This window comes from Prionailurus viverrinus, chromosome C2, assembly GCF_022837055.1.
Source record: "Prionailurus viverrinus isolate Anna chromosome C2, UM_Priviv_1.0, whole genome shotgun sequence".
Classification (NCBI taxonomy): Eukaryota; Metazoa; Chordata; class Mammalia; order Carnivora; family Felidae; genus Prionailurus; species Prionailurus viverrinus.
In genome coordinates this window covers 51299066-51320510 of record NC_062569.1, presented here as the reverse complement: position 1 = coordinate 51320510, position 21445 = coordinate 51299066, and the positions used below count along the sequence as shown (strand labels likewise).

Here is a 21445-nt window from a genome sequence, read left to right as displayed (position 1 = left end):
CCAGACATTTTAGGAAAGCCTCCAACATAAGAGACATAGACCAATTAAAAAAAAAACCCTGTAAAGGGGCACCTGGGTGGCTCAGTCGGTTAAGCATCAGATTTTGGCTCAGGTCATGATCTCACAGTTTGTGAGTTCAAGCCCCGCATTGGGCTCTGTGCTGACAGCTCGGAGCCTGGAGACTGCTTCCGATTCTGTGTCTCCCTCTCTCTCTCTCTCTGCCCCTCTCCTGCTTGCTCTCTCTCTCTCTCTCAAAAATAAGTAAACATTAAAGAAAAAAAAAAGAGAGACCAGCCTTCCTACCTTTGAGGCATGACATTCTACAGGTAGATAGGAGGGAGGAAAGGAAGGAACAGATAATAGGAGGGAGGAAAGGAAGGAACAGATAATAATGGTGGGGAACGGGAACCCTCCAGGCATAGCAAAATCCCTGCAAAAATGTTCTAAGGAGAAGCACACACAGGTCTGTTGAAGGAACAACTGGAAAGCCATAGTGGCTGGTGGGGAGTGGCCAAGGAGAGAGCAGTAGAAGTTTCCAGAGTTCTAAAGAGGTCAATCCAGGGAGGCTTTTTGGATAGGGTATGGATTCTGGATTTTATCCTGAATTTATTGTGTAGAGGAATGAAATAAGATGATTTAGGTGTTAAAAGGATCACTGTGGCTTCTGTGTTGAGAATAGACTACAGGGGGGCATGGGCACAAGCAGGGAAACCAGTTAGGAACCACTGTGTCACAGCCGCTGATAGGTTAAGAAAGGTGAGGTGTGAGAATTAACCAGTGTGTGAAGGTTATGACCTTGACAAGAACAGGTTTGGTGTATGGTACGGGGTACCCAACCAGGATTGAGTTGCGTCCATGAAAGAATGGAAAAAGAGGAATTGAAGGGATATTGAGGTATTTACTATGAAGGACAGCAGAAAAAATGGAGCAGTAGCTGGAGGAGATGTGAAATCAAAAGATAGGTTTGTTTCTTTTTCGATTAGACAAAGCACAGATTGTGTATTGATGAAAAATAACACATAGGTTGATATTGTATTAAGTGATTGATAATTATTGATCTTGGACACGAGCAAAACCCTGTCCTCAGCTAGGAGCACGGACAGTTTGCCCACAGAAACAGAAGGGGAGGCAGAGTGTGGATTCAGATGCAGATGGTCAGTGGCTGTGGTGGTGAGAGCTGTGGTGTTTGTTCTATTCAGATTGCTTCTGTTTCCTTTTTCTTTTTTTTTTTTTAATTTTTTTTAACATTCATTTATTTTTGAGAGAGAGAGACCTAGTACAAGCAGGGGAGGGGCAGAGAGAGAGAGAGAGAGAGAGAGACAGAATCCGAAGCAGATTCCAGGCCCTGAGTTGTCAGCACAGATCCCGATGCGGGGCCTGAACCCAGGAACTGTGAGGTCGTGACCTGAGCTGAAGTCGGATGCTTAACCGACTGAACCACCCATGCACCCTGATTGCTTCTGTTTTCTTAAGAAAATGGAAAAGAGTAAGAATGGGAGGGGTACTGGAGATTAGAAGGAAAAAGGGAGGGTGTAAAAACTAGTTATCTAGGAGAATACAAAGATTATCTAGAAGGTTACCTAGGAGGGGGGATGAACATGCCAGAAAAACGTGTGGTTGCTCAACAGAATCAAGGGTTCTCTTGGGGCTGGCATCATGCATTTAGAAGAAGCCAGACTGGTGCCGTTGTGTGTTTCTGCAGCTGTGTTATGCTCAGTGGCTCAGGTTGGGAGCAGAGAGTTACACAAGGCAGTGATTATAATGACTAATCATGGAAGTGAAGCCAGGCAGAGAGAAGAGTGAGAATAGAATGTGACACAGAGAAGAACAGCTGGGAACTGGCTGTGAAGATGAGTGGAGGTGGGGCGAGACTGAGGGATGGCTGGGATGTGCTGTAACAACCAATGTTAGGTCCATGGGAGTTGAGCAACTGCTGAGGGGAGAGACATGATTGGAGGAGAAGTCAAAGAATCATTAGGCCTGGCTATTGGAAGATCATCTGCTTGGATATTCAAAATCAGGAGTTGCTTCTGAGAGCAGCAGTGAGCCTGGAGATAAAAGTCTTCAAAAAATGAAGGGGAAAGACCCAGGGCTCCATAAATGACTGCATCATTGAGGAGTAAAGTAAGACTAGGAACTCAGTAGGGGAGTAGATGGGGTGGAGGAAGCGGTCTGGAAGTAACCAGGAGGAGAAAAGACATCTGTTCCACCTGTAGACAACTACAAAATTATCTAGGATTCATTGTACTTTCTGAGCCAGAATGTGCTTAATATCTAAACCTATAACAAAGCCAAAACAACTCTTCTCATTTTCCAAGCAGATTATGTTCTGCACAATACTCTATAGGAGCATCTCCATATCCAGGCTGATACCTGCTGATAAAGACCTGTGAATTACAGCAGAGGATGGTGATCCAGAATCATCTCTGAGATGGAACCAGAGGAGATATTAGGGGAGGGAAAGACCAGAGTTGAAAGTTACTCTCAATGGTGTGAGAGGTTGTTTTTTTTTTTTTTTTTTTTTTGAGTGGGGAAGTTGATCATGCCAATGAAGGAGACAGAAGGGGGTGCCTGGGTGGCTCAGCTAGTTGAGCGTCCAACTCTTCATTTTGGCTCAGGTCATGATCTCAGGGTCATGGGATCAAGCCCTGTGTCCAGCTCCATGCTAAGCGTGGAAACTGCTTGAAATTCTCTCTCCCTCTGCCCATATCCTCTGCTCACACACTGTCTCTCTCTCTCTCTAAAACAAAATTTAAAAATTAAAAAAAAAATCAGGAAAAGGACAGACATAAAAGCTCCAGTAAGACACAAGTCAAATTTGAGATGCCTTCAGGCTAACCGGTTGGAATAGCCTGAAGACATTGGAAAAAGAAGTCTAGAACTCAGGAGAGTAGTGAGGCTGGAGAGAGAGATTTTGGAGTCATCGTATAGGCATGTGGAAGCTGAAGCAGGTGAGTGGGTGAAACTCCTCAGGAAGAATAATGCATGGAACAGCCTTCTCAGTTTGGGGCCCCAGGGCTGATGTGATAGCAGTTCACCCAGCAGTGGCCATACTTGTTACTAAAACAGGGGATACCATGCTGAGCCTTATTGGATCCTGAGGTGAAAGGAAAAATCAGTAATGCTGATCCTGTCTATAGTGTTGAATAGCGTCTTTCCCAAATTCATGTCTACCCAGAGCCTCAGACTATGACCTTATTTGAAAATAGGACCTTTGCAGATAAAATTAATTTTATTGGATTAGGGGGGCCCTGAATCCAATGACTGGTATCTTGAGTGAATACAATAGGTTGCTAAGGTTATCACTAAGCAAAGTCTCTTACCGTAAGGTGCAAGTGTTCACGCTGAGTCCTTGGAATATTTTCACTTTATCCCAGTTCAAAAGTTCATGGTCTCACCAGTAAGGACTTACATAAGGCTCATCTCCTTAATGGCTTCCCAACTCCATTTTAAAACTCCTTAGCATAAATAACGCCATTTCATCTACCTCATTTCAAGTCTTAACCTACACAAATGCACATATTTGAAGTTTGTTTATTTTAGATTAATTTATACACCCAATGTGGGGCTTGAACTCATGAGCCAGAGATCAAGTGTTGCAGGCTCTTTCAATGAGCCAACTAGGTGCCCCTACAAATGCATGTATTTGTAAGGCAGAGTAGGAAGAAAGTGCACTGCCTTTCCAGGGTGAGGCATCCTCCCCCTGGAGACACGTAGGAGCCTTGATTGCAGCAGAGCCCAGGACCCCATCAGGCAGCCAGTCCTCATGGGAACTGACTGTCATCCATTCCAGTGGCCACTTCCAAGTGATTTTCTGCAGGTGGGTTTCCTTCACCTTTAAGGCTGTGAGGGGGGTTGGGGATAGACTAGCTCCACAGACCTGGAGAGCCCTGGCTGCCCAAGGATGGCTAACAGGGTGCTTACTGTGCATGCACAAGACACGCAGGCCATGGAAGCCAGGGACCTGGACCAGGGCGAGTGTCGGGAGAGGTTAGATCAGAAGAGCAGGCTATTGGAAGCACTTTGCATACATCTGCCTAATTACAAGCCTTAACCTATACAAATGCACATATTCCCCCCACCTGCTGGCAGAGCTGCAGGAATCTGGACTGACTTGACAAGGCAGGGCTGGGTGGGTTGCTGGGCCACCCTCCAATAAGAGACACCTGGGAGCTTTGATTGCTGAAACCTGGAAGCCATCAGGCAAACTGTAAATGGGAATTGGCCAGTTTAAAGCTGCTACCTCAGAAAGCCTTAGGGAAAGTGCTCTTTCCACCCTGAGGCCAGTCAGGCGAGCAGTTGGAGTCTGGCCAGAGCTCCACGGATCTGGAGTGACCCCGGCAGCTGGAAGCAAGGTGACAGAGGGAAACTGCACATGCATGAGCCACGAAGGTCAGGGTGACCTGGAATATGGCAATGTCAGGAGAGACTGAGTCAGAGAACGGGGTTATTGGAAGTACCCAACGTTTGCCTGATTATAAGCCTAACCTACACAAATGCCCCCTGAAAACAGAGGTCGAAGAATCTCAGCTGCCCTGCGCCGGGCTGGACAAGGAGAGCTAGCGGAGGTGTCCTTCAGTAACAGATACCTAGGAGCTCGGCTTGTTGAAGAAGCCTGGAACTGTAGCAAACGTAAGCATGCGTGGGGACAAACTGTTGCCCATTTCATTCACTGCCACAGAGCGGTTTTCTAGGGTGGGCTTTTCTACACTTGAGGCAATGAAGGTGGTCGGGATAGGCCCTAGCTCCATAGACCTAGAAGGCCCCAGCTGCCCAAGGGTAGGTGATGGGTTATCTACAGTTACGTGCAAGCTGCTTGGGTCAGGGTAGCAAAGATCTGGAACAGGGCACTATGGGGCAAGGCTGGGTCACAGGAGCATGCTATTTTGGGTAACTAGCATCTGCCTTTTCCAAGATTAACTTCCACTAATGCACTTATTCCCCATGAAAGCAGAGCTGGAGGAAAGTCAACTGCCTTGCCAGGGTGGGGCCTGGTGGGCTGACCAGAGTAGCCTCAAATACGAGACACCGGGAGCCTGGATGGCCATTGGGCATCCAGACAATATGGGGACTGACAGTCTCTGGTTTAATGCTGCCACCTCACAAGGTTTTCGGTAGGTAGGCTCGCTCTACCTGGCAGGCTCTGCAGTGCCTGGGGACAGGCCTAAGCTCTACAAGCCTGAGGGGCTTCCCAGCCAGAGGCCTGCTGAGAAGTGCAGGCCAGCATGCCCGGGGACCTGGAACAGGGCACTGGCGAACCATGCCAGGTCACAGGAGTGGGTTCTTTGTGGTGCAAGGCATTAGCCTAATTGCAAGGCCCATCAACCCATTATGCAATAATTTCCCAAAGACGGAGCTGGAGGTTTTTCAACTGCATTACGAGGAAGGGGCTCCATCGGCAGGACAGGGTATCCTCCATTAGAAGACGTCGGGGAGTCTTGGTTCCTGGAGATGCCCAGGACTCCATTGGACACCTGTCTCCATGGGGACTACATGTTATTCATTTGTAACCGCCACCTCAGGGTGATTTTCAGGAGTGAGCCCCTTGCCACACTGTAGCCTATGTAGGTACCATGCCTGGTCCCACTCCACCCTCTGTGGATGGCCCCGGCCGCCTCACACCGGATGAAGGGGATGGACTGTGCATGAGTGTGTAGCACACTTCGGGCTAGCCACACACCTGGAATAGAGCACTGGTCCCAATAGGCTGGGTCAGAATAGCGGCTCTTGAGGACAAGATGTGTACATACTGGAAAGCCTTAACCTACCCAAAGGACAATAGTCCTGCTGAGTGCAGAGCTCTAGGTTGTGAAACTGCCTTTGCAGGACAGGGCCAGGAGAGCTGGCCAGGCTATTAAATAATAGATTCCAGGGAGCCCTGGTGGCTGAAGAAGTCCCAGACCCACTCAGCAAGTCCAAATGGAGGTTGATAGTGGCCACTTTGCAGCTGCTGCCGCCTCAGGGTGATATCTGAGCTTGAGTCCCTCCACACTAAACTTATGCAGGCATTGGGGGTCAGGTCCCAAGGATACCCCAGCTGCCTCAGGCCAGCTGAAGGTGGGAGCTGTTCACACCCCAACAGTGCACTTCAGGGTTGCCAGAAACGTGGAACTAGATAACAGTCAGAGGAGCAGACTCTTGGGGGTCTGTAGCATCTGCCTAATTCTAAGCCCCAATCTACATAAATTTGCATATTCCTTCTGAAGGCAAAAGTAGACAATCGGGACTTCCTTTCCAGGATGGGGCTGGTAGGCTGGCCGAGGTATCCTTTGATAAGAAATACCTGGGAACCTTGACTGCTGGAGAAGTCCAGGACTCCATCCGGCAGCCAGTCTAAGTGCAGAATATCATCGTTTCAAAGCCGCCACTCAGAAAGACTTTGAGAGGGGGGTTTCCACCCCTATCTAGGAAGCTCTCAGGTGGTTAGGAAGTAGTCCATTCTCCACAGCCCTGGAGGGACCCAGCTGCCCAAGGTTGCTGACATGGTGTATACTGCACAGGCACGAACTGCATAGGTCAGGGAAGCTAGAGGCCTGACACAGAGCAAGTACAGGGAAAGGCTGTGTCATGGAAATAGGATCTTGGGGACACAAATGTGCATATTTTCCAGGAAGACAGAGCTGGAAGATAATGGAGGGTACTTCCTTGCCAGGGCATGGATAGGCAGGTATCTGTCATCCAAGAGACATCTGGGAGACGGGGTTGCTGAAGCCTGGACCCTTTCAGGCAGCAACACCAAACCTGGACTGATGGCAGCCAATTTGCAGCTTCTGCTTCAAGGTGACTCTCACAGGTGGGATACCTCCACTCTGGAGTCTAGGCAGATACTGGGAGCTGGGCCCCAGCTGCCTCAAGCCCACCGAAGGGGTGGAAACTGTTCATGTGTGGTCAACACAGTTTGGGGCAGCCAGGGACCTTTAAAAGGGCACTGGTCTTTACAGGTTAGGTCAGAGGAGTGGCTCTTGGGGATGTCAAACTTTAAAATAGCCAGTTATTTTACTAGAAAAATCAGTTTATTTGGAAATGGCAGAGAATTACAATTCAGGACAAGTAAACTGTGACAAACCACAGGCAAGACTAAAGACAAAAAGGAAAGGCCAGCTGATGGGAGGTTTTAGGAGGAAATGGGGAGGGTTGTTCTGAACAGAAGTTCACTGGAGAAGAACAGAAGTTTGGGGTTGTGATGGTTTCTCCTTGGCTGTAAGCTGTGGGTAGTGTGTTGTGCTGGGGCAGGGAGAGAGTTTCTTCATAAAGCAGGAGATAAAATTCCCCTGTGAAAAGTGTCCTCTCTTGTCAAGAATATCTTCCTTCTGTTGGTGATGTAGGCTGCAAGGAGTGGCATATGTGTGTGAGCTCCCCCCTCAGGGCTTCCTGACTACATTTTATTTAAAAAAAAAATTTTTTTTTTAACCTTTATTTTTGAGACAGAGAGAGACAGAGTATGAACGGGGGAGGGGCAGAGAGAGAGGGAGACACAGAATCGGAAGCAGGCTCCAGGCTCTGAGCCATCAGCCCAGAGACCGACTTGGAGTTCGAACTCACGGACTGTGAGATCATGACCTGAGCTGAAGTAGGACGCTTAACCGACTGAGCCACCCAGGCGCTCTTCCTGACTGCATTTTATTTTTATTTTATTTTTTTTCAATATATGAAATTTATTGTCAAATTGGTTTCCATACAACACCCAGTGTTCATCCCAAAAGGTGCCCTCCTCAATACCCATCACCCACCCTCTCCTCCCTCCCACCCCCCATCAACCCTCAGTTTGTTCTCAGTTTTTAACAGTCTCTTATGCTTTGGCTCTCTCCCACTCCAACCTCTTTTTTTTTTTTCCTTCCCCTCCCCCATGGGTTTCTGTTAAGTTTCTCAGGATCCACATAAGAGTGAAAACAGATGGTATCTGTCTTTCTCTGTATGGCTTATTTCACTTAGCATCACACTCTCCAGTTCCATCCACATTGCTACAAAAGGCCATATTTCATTCTTTCTCATTGCCACGTAGTATTCCATTGTGTATATAAACCACAATTTCTTTATCCATTCATCAGTTGATGGACATTTAGGCTCTTTCCATAATTTGGCTATTGTTGAGAGTGCTGCTATAAACATTGGGGTACAAGTGCCCCTATGCATCAGTATTCCTGTATCCCTTGGGTAAATTCCTAGCAGTTCTATTGCTGGGTCATAGGGTAGGTCTATTTTTAATTTTCTGAGGAACCTCCACACTGCTTTCCAGAGTGGCTGCACCAATTTGCATTCCCACCAAGTGTGCAAGAGGGTTCCCATTTCTCCACATCCTCTCCAGCATCTATAGTCTCCTGATTTGTTCATTTTGGCCACTCTGACTGGTGTGAGGTGATATCTGAGTGTGGTTTTGATTTGTATTTCCCTGATAAGGAGTGACGTTGAACATCTTTTCATGTGCCTGTTGGCCATCTGGATGTCTTCTTTAGAGAAGTGTCTATTCATGTTTTCTGCCCATTTCTTCACTGGGTTATTTGTTTTTCAGGTGTGGAGTTTGGTGAGCTCTTTACAGATATTGGATACTAGCCCTTTGTCAAATATGTCATTTGCAAATATCTTTTCCCATTCCGTTGGTTGTCTTTTAGTTTTGTTGGTTGTTTCCTTTGCTGTGCAGAAGCTTTTTATCTTCATAAGGTCCCAGTAGTTCATTTTTGCTTTTAATTCCCTTGCCTTTGGGGATGTGTTGAGTAAGAGATTGCTATGGCTGAGGTCAGAGAGGTCTTTTCCTGCTTTCTCCTCTAGGGTTTTGATGGTTTCCTGTCTCACATTCAGGTCCTTTATCCATTTTGAGTTTATTTTTGTGAATGGTGTGAGAAAGTGGTCTAGTTTCAACCTTCTGCATGTTGCTGTCCAGTTCTCCCAGCACCATTTGTTAAAGAGACTGTCTTTTTTCCATTGGATGTTCTTTCCTGCTTTGTCAAAGATGAGTTGGCCATACGTTTGTGGGTCTAGTTCTGGGGTTTCTATTCTATTCCATTGGTCTATGTGTCTGTTTTTGTGCCAATACCATGCTGTCTTGATGATTACAGCTTTGTAGTAGAGGCTAACGTCTGGGATTGTGATGTCTCCTGCTTTGGTCTTCTTCTTCAAAATTACTTTGGCTATTCGGGATATTCTGTGGTTCCATATGAATTTTAGGATTGCTTGTTCTAGTTTTGAGAAGAATGCTGGTGCAATTTTGATTGGGATTGCATTGAATGTGTAGATAGCTTTGGGTAGTATTGACATTTTGACAATATTTATTCTTCCAATCCATGAGCAGGGAATGTCTTTCCATTTCTTTATATCTTCTTCAATTACCTTCATAAGCTTTCTATAGTTTTCAGCATACAGATCTTTTACATCTTTGGTTAGATTCATTCCTAGGTATTTTATGCTTCTTGGTGCAATTGTGAATGGGATCAGTTTCTTTATTTGTCTTTCTGTTGCTTCATTGTTAGTGTATAAGAATGCAACTGATTTCTGTACATTGATTTTGTATCCTGCGACTTCGCTGAATTCATGTATCAGTTCTAGCAGACTTTTGGTGGAGTCTATCGGATTTTCCATGTATAATATCATGTCATCTGCAAAAAGAGAAAGCTTGACTTCATCTTTGCCAATTTTGATGCCTTTGATTTCCTTTTGTTGTCTTATTGCTGATGCTAGAACTTCCAACACTATGTTAAACAACAGCGGTGAGAGTGGGCATCCCTGTCGTGTTCCTGATCTCAGGGAAAAAGCTCTGTTTTTCCCCATTGAGGATGATGTTAGCTGTGGGCTTTTCATATATGGCTTTTATGATCTGTAAGTATGTTCCTTCTATCCCGACTTTCTCAAGGGTTTTTATTAAGAAAGGGTGCTGGATTTTGTCAAAGGCCTTTTCTGCATCGATTGACAGGATCATATGGTTCTTCTCTTTTTTTTTATTAATGTGATGTATCACGTTGATTGATTTGCAAATGTTGAGCCAGCCCTGCATCCCAGGAATGAATCCCACTTGATCATGGTGAATAATTCTTTTTATATGCTGTTGAATTCGATTTGCTAGTATCTTATTGAGAATTTTTGCATCCATATTCATCAGGGATATTGGCCTGTAGTTCTCTTTTTTGACTGGGTCTCTGTCTGGTTTAGGAATCAAAGTAATACTGGCTTCATAAAATGAGTCTGGCAGTTTTCCTTCCCTTTCTATTTCTTGGACTAGCTTGAGAAGGATAGGTATTATCTCTGCTTTAAACGTCTGGTAGAACTCCCCTGGGAAGCCATCTGGTCCTGGACTCTTATTTGTTGGGAGATTTTTGATAACCGATTCAATTTCTTTGCTGGTTATGGGTCTGTTCAAGCTTTCTATTTCCTCCTGATTGAGTTTTGGAAGAGTGTGGGTGTTCAGGAATTTGTCCATTTCTTCCAGGTTGTCCAATTTGTTGGCATATAAGTTTTCATAGTATTCCCTGATAATTGTTTGTATCTCTGAGGGATTGGTTGTAATCATTCCATTTTCATTCATGATTTTATCCATTTGGGTCATCTCCCTTTTCTTTTTGAGAAGCCTGGCTAGAGGTTTGTCAATTTTGTTTATTTTTTCAAAAAACCAACTCTTGGTTTTGTTGATCTGCTCTACCATTTTTTTAGATTCTATATTGTTTATTTCTGCTCTGATCTTTATTATGTCTCTTCTTCTGCTGGGTTTAGGCTGCCTTTGCTGTTCTGCTTCTAGTTCCTTTAGGTGTGCTGTTAGATTTTGTATTTGGGATTTTTCATGTTTCTTGAGATAGGCCTGGATTGCAATGTATTTTCCTCTCAGGACTGCCTTTGCTGCGTCCCAAAGCGTTTGGATTGTTGTATTTTCATTTTTGTTTGTTTCCATATATTTTTAAATTTCTTCTCTAATTGCCTGGTTGACCCACTCCTTCGTTAGTAGGGTGTTCTTTAACCTCCATGCTTTTGGAGGTTTTCCAGACTTTTTCCTGTGGTTGATTTCAAGCTTCATAGCATTGTGGTCTGAAAGTATGCATGGTATAATTTCAATTCTTGTAAACTTAGGAAGGGCTGTTTTGTGACTCAGTATATGATCTATGTTGGAGAATGTTCCATGTGCACTCAAGAAGAAAGTATATTCTGTTGCTTTGGGATGCAGAGTTCTAAATATATCTGTCAAGTCCATCTGATCCAATGTATCATTCAGGGCCCTTGTTTATTTATTGACCGTGTGTCTAGATGATCTATCCATTTCTGTAAGTGGAGTGTTAAAGTCCCCTGCAATTACCACATTCTTATCAATAAGGTTGCTTATGTTTATGAGTAATTGTTTTATATATTTGGGGGCTCTGGTATTTGGCGCACAGACATTTATAATTGTTACCTCTTCCTGATGTATAGACCCTGTAATTATTATATAATGCCCTTCTTCATCTCTTGTTACAGCCTTTAATTTAAAGTCTAGTTTGTCTGATATAAGTATGGCTAGTCCAGCTTTCTTTTGGCTTCCAGTAGCATGATAAATAGTTCTCCATCCCCTCACTCTCAATCTAAAGGTGTCCTCAGGTCTAAAATGAGTCTCTTGTAGACAGCAAATCGATGGGTCTTGTTTTTTTATCCATTCTGATACCCTATGTCTTTTGGTTGGCGCATTTAATCCATTTACATTCAGTGTTATTATAGAAAGATACGGGTTTAGAGTCATTGTGATGTCTGTACGTTTTATGCTTGTAGTGATGTCTCTGGGACTTTGTCTCACAGGGTCCCCCTTAGGATCTCTTGTAGGGCTGGTTTAGTGGTGACAAATTCCTTCAGTTTTTGTTTGTTTGGGAAGACCTTTATCTCTCCTTCTATTCTAAATGATAGACTTGCTGGATAAAGGATTCTTGGCTGCATATTTTTTCTGTTTAGCACACTGAAGATATCGTGCCAATCCTTTCTGGCCTGCCAAGTTTCAAAAGAGAGATCAGTCACGAGTCTTATAGGTCACCCTTTATATGTGAGGGCACGTTTATCCCTTGCTGCTTTCAGAATTTTCTCTTTATCCTTGTATTTTGCCAGTTTCACTATGCTATGTCGTGCAGAAGATCGATTCAAGTTACGTCTGAAGGGAGTTCTCTGTGCCTCTTGGATTTCAATGCCTTTTTCCTTCCCCAGTTCAGGGAAGTTCTCAGGTATTATTTCTTCAAGTACCCCTTCAGCACCTTTCCCTCTCTCTTCCTCCTCTGGGATACCAATTATGCGTATATTATTTCTTTTCAGTGTATCACTTAGTTCTCTAATTTTCCCCTCATACTCCTGGATTTTTTTATCTCTCTTTTTCTCAGCTTCCTCTTTTTCCATAATTTTATCTTCTAGTTCACCTATTCTCTCCTCTGCCTCTTCAATCCGAGCTGCTGTCGTTTCCATTTTGTTTTGCATTTCGTTTAGAGCGTTTTTCAGCTCCTCCTGACTGTTCCTTAGTTCCTTGATCTCTGTAGCAAGAGATTCTCTGCTGTCCTGTATACTGTTTTCAAGCCCAGCGATTAATTTTATGACTATTATTCTAAATTCACTTTCTGTTATATTATTTAAATCCTTTTTGATCAGTTCATTAGCTGTTGTTATTTCCTGGAGATTCTTCTGAGGGGAATTCTTCCGTTTGGTCATTTTGGATAGTCCCTGGCATGGTGAGGGCCTGCAGGGCACTTCCCCTGTGCTGTGGTGTATAACTGGAGTTGGTGGGCGGGGCTGCAGTCAGACCTGATGTCTGCCCCCTGCCCACCGCTGGGGCCACAGTCCGACTGGTGTGTGCCTTCTCTTCCCTTCTCCTAGGAGCGGGATTCACTGTGGGGTGGTGTGGCCCGTCTGGGCAACTTGCACACTGCCAGGCTTGTGGTGCTGGGGATCTGGCGTATTAGCTGGGGTGGGTAGGCAAGGTGCAAGGGGGCAGGAGGGGCAGGCTTAGCTCGCTTCTCCTTAGGTGATCCACTTCAGGAGGGGCCCTGTGGCAGCGGGAGGGAGTCAGATACACTGCCGGAGGTTTGGCTCCGCAGAAGCACAGCGTTGGGTGTTTGCGCAGAGCAAGCAAGTTCCCTGGCAGGAACTGGTGCCCTTTGGGATTTTGGCTGGGGGATGGGTGAGGGAGATGGCGCTGGCGAGCGCCTTTGTTCCCCACCAAACTGAGCTCTGTCGTCCGGGGGATCAGCAACTCTCCCTCCCTTTGTCTTCCAGCCTTCCCGCTTTCCGAGCAGAGCTGTTAACTTATGACCTCCCAGACGCTAAGTCGCGCTTGCTGTCGGAACACAGTCCGTCCAGCCCCTCCGCTTTTGCCAGCCAGACTCGGGGGCTCTGCTTGGCCGGCAGGCTGCCCCTCCGCCCCGGCTCCCTCCCGCCTGTCTGTGGAGCGCGCACCGCCTCACTGCCCTTCCTGCCCTCTTCCGTGGGCCTCTCGTCTGCACTTGGATCCGGCGACTCCGTTCTGCTAATCCTCTGGTGGTTGTCTGGGTTATTTAGGCAGGTGTAGGTGGAATCTAAGTGATCAGTAGGACACGAGGTGAGCCCAGCGTCTTCCTACGCCGCCATCTTCTTAATCCAAAGTCCTTGACTGCATTTTAAATACGGTTTCTTTTACGTTCTGATTTCCTCTTTTATTTTTTTATTTTTTTTAAATTTACACCCAAATTAGCATATAGTGCAACAATGGTTTCAGGAGTAGATTCCTTAATGCTCCTTACCCATTTAGCCCATCCTCCCTCCCCCCAGCCCCTTCAGAACCCCTCAGTTTGTTCTCCATATTTAAGAGTCTCTTATGTTTTGTCCCCCTCCCTGTTTTTATATTTTTGCTTCCCTTATGTTCATCTGTTCTGTATCTTGACGTCCTCATATGAGTGAAGTCATATGATGATTGTCTTTCTCTAATTTTGCTTAGCATAATACCCTCTAGTTCCATCCACATAGTTGCAAATGGCAAGATTTCATTCTTTTTGATTGCCAAGTAATACTTCATCTTCTTTATCCATTCATCCATCGATGGACCTTTGGGCTCTTTCCATACTTTGGCTATTGTTGATAACACTGCTATAAACATTGGGGTGCACGTGTCCCTTCAAAACAGCACACCTGTATCCCTAGGATAAATACCTAGTAGTGCAATTGCTGGGTCATAGGGTAGTTGGATTTTCACTTTTTTGTGGAACCTCCATACTGTTTTCCAGAGTGGCTGCACCAGCTTGCATTCCCACCAGCAATGCAAAAGAATTCCTCTTTCTCCGCATCCTCGCCAACATCTGTTGTTGCCTCAGTTGTTAATGTTAGCCATTCTAACAGGTGTAAGGTGGTACCTCATTGTGGTTTGATTCAGATATTTTCTTGAAAGCACTGCTGAACAAGAGTCAGGTTTTCTGCATTTAGCATTTTTAAAAAATTTTTTTTTCAACGTTTATTTATTTTTGGGACAGAGAGAGACAGAGCATGAACGGGCGAGGGGCAGAGAGAGAGGAAGACACAGAATCGGAAACAGGCTCCAGGCTCTGAGCCATCAGCCCAGAGCCTGACGCGGGGCTCGAACTCACGGACCGTGAGATCATGACCTGGCTGAAGTCGGACGCTTAACCGACTGTGCCACCCAGGCGCCCCTGCATTTAGCATTTTGTCCCTTGGTGCCAGGAACAACCTTCCCTGGTTGGTATGTCTTCTCATGGAGGGAAGGTGCACTGATTAGAAACTATCAAGGCCACATTTGATTAATAAGGAAGGGTAGGAGGGACAACTTTTAGGTATCTTCCACCTAAAGTCTGTTTCTTCTCAAGGCTGTAAGCACTGGAGGTCCTCTCAAAGCACTGAACCAGCATCACCCTACCTGGTGCATCAGTTATGCAGAGATCTGACAGGCAATAGGTACAAAGTTAAAACTGATTATACAAAATAAGACTAAAAGCAGTAAAATGACTCTAGTTGGTATAATATAAAATTAAGAGCCCAAACCAAAGAGGTGATCAGCTAAGTAAAGGACATGGATCATTAGGTGGAATTGATTGTAGCCAATGTATTCATTCTCTAATTTTATGCACCTGGGTTTTACTTCCCAGGGGAATTCATCCAGGTGCAACAGGTATTCACTATTGTGCAACACCTTGGTGAGTAAGTAATAATCAAGGGCTATGCAATTATACAAAATTACTTTAACCAGTGAGTCAAGTGATCCTTGTTGGGCTGTTACCACTTTGCTTGTGGAAGAGATTTCTAATCATGCATCCATTGGCATTTACTCTAATCCATTGGTGGGAGAAAGGGTCCCCAAACCGAGAATCATGTGTGCCTCCTGGAAGATTCTGTTTATGGCAGAGAGACAGGCTCAGTGGGATGGACCAGTGAGAGGATATTGATTTGCTATGGCTGTTAACAGGGGCAGTTAAATGCCCTGATACACATTGACCTCTGATTCACCAGGTATCTAAACATGTAAACACTCATATGCGCCTGGGAAATGGTATCCACTGCAAACAAACAAAAAACCCAAGTGGAGCACAGAGGATGCCTGCTAAGGTCTGGTTATTCATAGATTTATTAGCTGAAATTTTCTGACCTTTCCAAGCCATGGGTCAATGTTGGGATGACATTCTGTAAGAACTTATCCCTTCATCCCTTTTCTGAAAGCCTCACAGAAAGGTATAAGCTCCATTGTATTTTCTTAGGAGGTGGGGGAACAGATCATATTTAGATAAGGAAAAATAGAGGAGCAAGGGTTGTATGACTGACTTTTGTGGAAATGTTTAGTTCAGTAGTGGTTGAAACAAGAAATAGAAACACCTGGTCTTAACCTACCCACATGAGTAACACCCCTAGGCTTGTAGGTAAAATCAGCAGTAGTATTTGAGACTAAAGAGAAATTAGTTACAAGTAAGACCAAGTGGTCTCTCACATTGTAAACACTGGAGTTTCTTGGTGAGAGATCCAACAGTCAGAGAGGTTTACCCCTTTTGCAATAGACTACGGAATGTGAATAAGAGCATTGCCTCCCCAAGAGAAAGAGGAGAAAAAAGTAAGAAGGAGCAGTGGGAAAAGGGTATAAAGGTCTGATCATCTTATTCTAGGAAATCTGTCTCCTTCAGGTGTCACTTGCTTCAATTCCTGGAAATCTTGACTTTTAGTCACCAGTTGGTGTGCAGGTCCAGAATGGATTGGTGCTTTCTTTAGATGTAACACATGAAGCCAAGTATCTATTCCTTGGTGTTTGGTTGCACAAGTGTTGGTTAACAGTACCTGATGGGGTCTTTCCAAAGGAGTGGAAGAGAGTCTTTCTAGAGGTGTCTTTTCCAACAGATGAAGTTCCCAGGTTGCAAGAGGTGATGTTTAAGGTCTTCATTTCCTGGGAGCACTCTGTAAAGAATGCTCTACCACAAGCATGGATATTTTAATAGAAGCAATTAGGCCTTTACAGTACAGGAGTGTATCTCTCTTTATCAGCTGTGGGTCAAAGAAGCAGGGGCTTGGTGCATTGAGAGTTTTGGCTGCAAGGAGAATGAATTCTTATTGAGCTTAAGCAAATATGTACATTGTCATGAAAAGTAAAAATACTTGATAATTTTCAGAATTCTGGAGGGATCCAGAAGGGAGAAAAAGATCCATGCTTCAACATTTTGTGGAAAGATCTATATTAATAAATTGCTATATGCATAGCTTCAAGGATAGGAGAAAAATGGGGGTTTTAAGTCTAGAAAACAAAACATTAAAGCCACAAGTTTTCTATTAAAAATTTTAGAAATTCTTCTGTACAGTTTTATGATCTTAAATTTATCAAAATCCATGTCCTAGAGTACTTGTCAAAAGCTTTCTTGTGAATGTCTTTGAAGATGAAACACTGGGCCTAAATGACAAGACTTAAAAATAGCACTTGTTAGAGAGCTGATGAGAGTTCATTGTGCTGTATTTGACAAGGAAATTTGGTTATTTCTGTGACCTACAACATTTCAGGATAATAATTAGAATTATGACTGATAACATTATACCAGGACATATCAATTTTAGGGGTTTTTTTTGTAATTTGTAGAACACTTATGTATACCTATACAAATATAACATAAAGCATAATATTCTCATTTGCCAATACTTCCCATGTAATTTAACATATCAACTAATCCTCATCAGTGAAACCTCTCCCTTTTTATAAGGAAAGGGAACACATTTTTTGAAAACTCCAGGGACTCTCCAGAAGTTACCAAGTTTACTTTTAGGTCAAAACAACTATGTTCAGAATTTTATTTGGGGAAGTTTGTAAAAAGAAAAAAAAATCAAATTCAGACACTTGACCAAATAGGACCACAGATCATTATAAAACAATAGTTAATTGTCTACTTGGGCAAGTGACAGTAAAAGATGTCAAAGGCAAATACATGGTTGTAAGCAAAACTTAGCTCTCTAATATGCAGAAGACTCAGTTTACTTGATCATAAAGATAACATGAAGTACAAGGAAATTATTTTGATACAAACAAAACAAACAAAAACTTGCTTTCCTAGTAGGCTACTTTAAAAGGTAAAGAAAACCTTTCACAATATCTTTTCAAAAACAGACCAATAGTCCAAGAAAACTTTGCCCTTTTAACACAGAAGAGGCAGTTAAGTTTAACAAAAGTGCATTAATATTGTATTAAGGGTTAGCCGACCCTTAATTTTAGCCAACTTGACCATATATAAAATTTCTTTTTCAAAAATTATTTTCCATAAACCTTCAACAATTGTCTATATCTGTTTAGGTTTTGCTTGTCTTTTACTTATTCTGGATAAACGATTTTACTTGAGGACAATTTTTTTTTCCTTTACCAAACCAACCAACCATGTTCTTCACACCTTTCCTTATCTCCCTTCTCTCCTGCAAAAAAAAAAAAAAAAAAAAAAAAAAAAAAAAATATATATATATATATATATATATATATATATATATATATCACATTCAATTTTCTTTATGTATTTTTCATATAGTCCTTTTCTTTCATTCTTATTTCCAGTAGCTTTGTGGATGGGTGGGGAGAACTTTTGCTGACCATTTCATCTTCATTAGTTTAAGTATTTTCTCAGTTTTAAAAACTTACAAAGCTTATTTAAAAAGATGATGTTAGGCAGTTGTTATAAAATAATTCCAGAGTTATTCTTACAACATAATGCAATTCTTATGCATTACATTTAATGAATATAAACTCCTATATAATGTAGTTAAACCATATTCCTGCCTTCAGGCTCATCCTGACCTCTTTATCAGACTGAGGATGATAGAACAGGCAGGGGCAACAGTATCTCATTATTAATGAAAAATGTCACTCTAGGCAGAAAAAAAGATTTGAAAAATAACTTCTAAACTGATAGCAGAGTCATAGATACCTGGAAAACCCCACCAGAATTAACAGCTTTGCAAGTAGTTATAAGAAACAGGGGAAGTTCTTTTAAATATACCACTGCCTGGCTGCAAATCTGAAAAGGTCATGAAGTATGATCCTATCAAACAGTGATTATCGCTTGGTCTTGAGGAGTTATTCCTGTGTGTGTTCAAAACAGAAAAAGTGGTTCTTATACTGGCCTTTTCAGTTGGCCACAGATTTTGTGGCACAACTTACTATGCTAGAAGAGCAGTGGTTTCAAACAGGTTGGATCACTCTGCAGTAAGAAAGAGTATGTTTTATGGCCCAGTACATACATACATGCACACCCATATAAGTTTAATAAACTGAAATAAGTTTAATAAAGTAACATGGATTTCCTATTTCCCAGTATATGCCATGCATTACTCTCTTGCATTTTATGAAATTACTCTTCTTTATATACAGATAATCTATAGTGAATCCACTTATCAATTATAGATAAAATCGAAGATCTCCATTTACCTTTGCAGACCTAGTACATAGATTTTCTATTTACATAAATGTTCATCATAATTCATCAATGGTCTGTGACTATAGTTTGAAAAACAAGTTAACAAATTTTGTAATACAAAGATAGTCTGAGCTCTCTGATTAGTAAACTCAGAAAAAGTTGTTGATCTGCATTATATTCAATGCTGAGAACTCTGAAGGTCTACCTTTTTAAAAATTAACCAATGATCTTAAACTACCAATTAGTGATTATCTCAGATCCTATGAACTTGAAAAACATTTAAGTTTGTTTATACATTTCTGAAAGTATATTTGATTTATATAAATGCTTAATATTCAATTAAATGGAGCTCTTTGATTAATTTTGGTAATACCAGAAAAACATCATGTATCTGTAACCTATAACCTAGACATACATAACATATAGATTCAGATGTATTGTATTAGCTTTTGTTTAGAAAATGTAGTCCCGTCTCAGGTACAAAACTCAAGAGAGAATAAAATTGACCCTTGAACAATGTGGGCTGGAATTGTGCCGATTCCCTTACATGTGGATTTTTTTTTCCAGTAAGTACAATATTGTACTACATACGTATTTTCTCTTCCTTGCCATTTATGTAATGATATTTTCTTTTCTCTGGCTTATTTTTTGTAAGAATACAATATATAATATATATAACATACAAAATATGTGTTGACTGCTTATGTCAACAGTAGGCTATTAGTTAAGTTGCGGGGGGGAGTCAAATGTTATACTTGCATACAACGTATATACACAAGTATATATTGTAAGGGGGATGATGTCCCTAATCCCTGCATTATTCAAGGGTTCAACTAAAGGGGATCCAAATTGTGCAGGTGGACTAAGTTAGAGTTTCCTGTTCAGATTGCTAAGGACTTTTATTAGAGTTTTTATTTATTTGTATACAGTATGGATCCTTTCAGAACTGTTTTTAAAGTCCTTGTCTTTAGAAGATTGTGCATATCAATCAAAGAACGCATTGCATTGTCTCTCTGAGGTTTGTAATCCTCATTAAGGGGGCTCCTTAAGGAGGATTTATCTAAAAGCTTTACCAGAGTGGCCATTATAATTCCAAATTCTTCAAAAGTTGACACATTTTTTTTCAAGAAAGGCACTAGCTGCTGGTTCAATAACTAGGTGGAGCCTAATTTGCCTTTGGATTCATAAAGGAATCTTAAGTATGAGAGGTCTTATTTTTAAACAACTGTTCTAAGACATTGTGAATCATGTGTTTTCCTCCCTTTTGGATACAATGAGTGACTGACCGGGAAGCTTCAAAAAAGAGAAACAAAAAAGCCTGCACCGGGAAGGGTGATGCCTTCATAAAAACAAAAACAGATTTCAAATAAAGCTAGAGAAGTCAAAATGAAAAAAGAGCAGAGCTCCAAGTCTAAAAGAGACTCAACCTCAGAACTCCAGGGTCAGCAAGAAAGCAATGAGTTCAGTTGACTTTGTGGGTATTTGCACCTGTTTGTTCACCAACCTCAGAGTTGTTGGGGGTCTTCTCTGGATCTGCTTGTCTGACAGCATTAAATGTCCACCTTAAAACAACCAGTTATTTTATTAGCAAAATGAGTTGATTCAGGAATAGCAGAGGAATTGCAATTTGGGACAAGCAAACTATGGCAAACCAATGGTGAGTGTGAAGAGACCAAAGGAAGGTCAGTTTTTACTAAGCTTTAGAAGAAAATTGGGGAGGGTTGTTTGGAACAAAAGCTCATTGAATAATAAGAGCTTGAAGTGACAATTTCTCATTGGCTGCAAGCAATAGTTCTTGTTGCTGGGGCTGAACCAGCTCTTCCTTCTTTTTCTTAAAAGCAAGAGATAAAATTGCTGTGAAGGTGTCTTACCGTGTCAAGATACAAGATAAGTCTCCTTTCTTCCCACTGGTTAAGCAGGCTGCAGGAGTGGTATGTGCATGAGAGCTCCCTCTTTCAGGGCTTCTTGACTCCATTATAAATGAGGTTTCCTTTACTCATTTTTACAGGGAAAAGGTTTATGAGTCCCCATAAGCCCTAACCGACCCAATGGGCAATAACCCCTCTGAACGCAGAGCTCAGGGTTATTGGACAGGCTTGGCAAGCCAGGGCAGGAAGGGCTGCCCAAGGTATCCTCTAAAATAAGACACTCCTGGGAGCCCTGTTTTCTGGGAAAGCTCTGGAATCCTATAGGCAGCAAGTCCAAATGGAAATGGACAGTCTCCAGTTTGTAGCTATTGCCCCCAGGGTGATGCTTGGGGGTGGTACCTTCTATATTAAACTTTTGTGGGTATTTGGGGTCAAATTCCAGCTACACTAGCCTGGTGAGCCCTGACTTCTTGAGGCTGGCTGAAGGGCTTCCGACTCCAGGTGCTTTGACAGCACAGTCCAGGGTCACTGGGAATCTGGACCTTAGCAAGTGTCAGGAGATCACTGGTATCAAGAGCATAATGTTGGGAGCGTGTGGATTCTGCCTAATTTCAAGCCCTAACCTCCATAGACACACTTCTTTCTTTTAAAGCAAAGCTGGAGGAATCTGCACTTACTTGCCAATTGACTAGGGTATGTTCCAATGAGAGACATTTGGGAGACTTGATTACTGGTAAGCCGAGGACC

General features: G+C 42.7%; 1 long non-coding RNA gene across 5 annotated transcripts in view; it reads right to left on the bottom strand.

The window, feature by feature from the left end:
• Positions 1 to 14582: 14582 nt before the first annotated feature.
• The window catches only part of LOC125175510 (uncharacterized), a 69738-nt gene continuing 62875 nt past the window's right edge, over positions 14583 to 21445 (bottom strand). For 3 of the 5 annotated variants that reach the window (XR_007155847.1, XR_007155843.1, XR_007155848.1), the window contains one exon: positions 14583 to 16475. This is a non-coding gene — a long non-coding RNA (uncharacterized LOC125175510). The other 2 variants (XR_007155844.1, XR_007155846.1) reach the window with 2 other exon arrangements.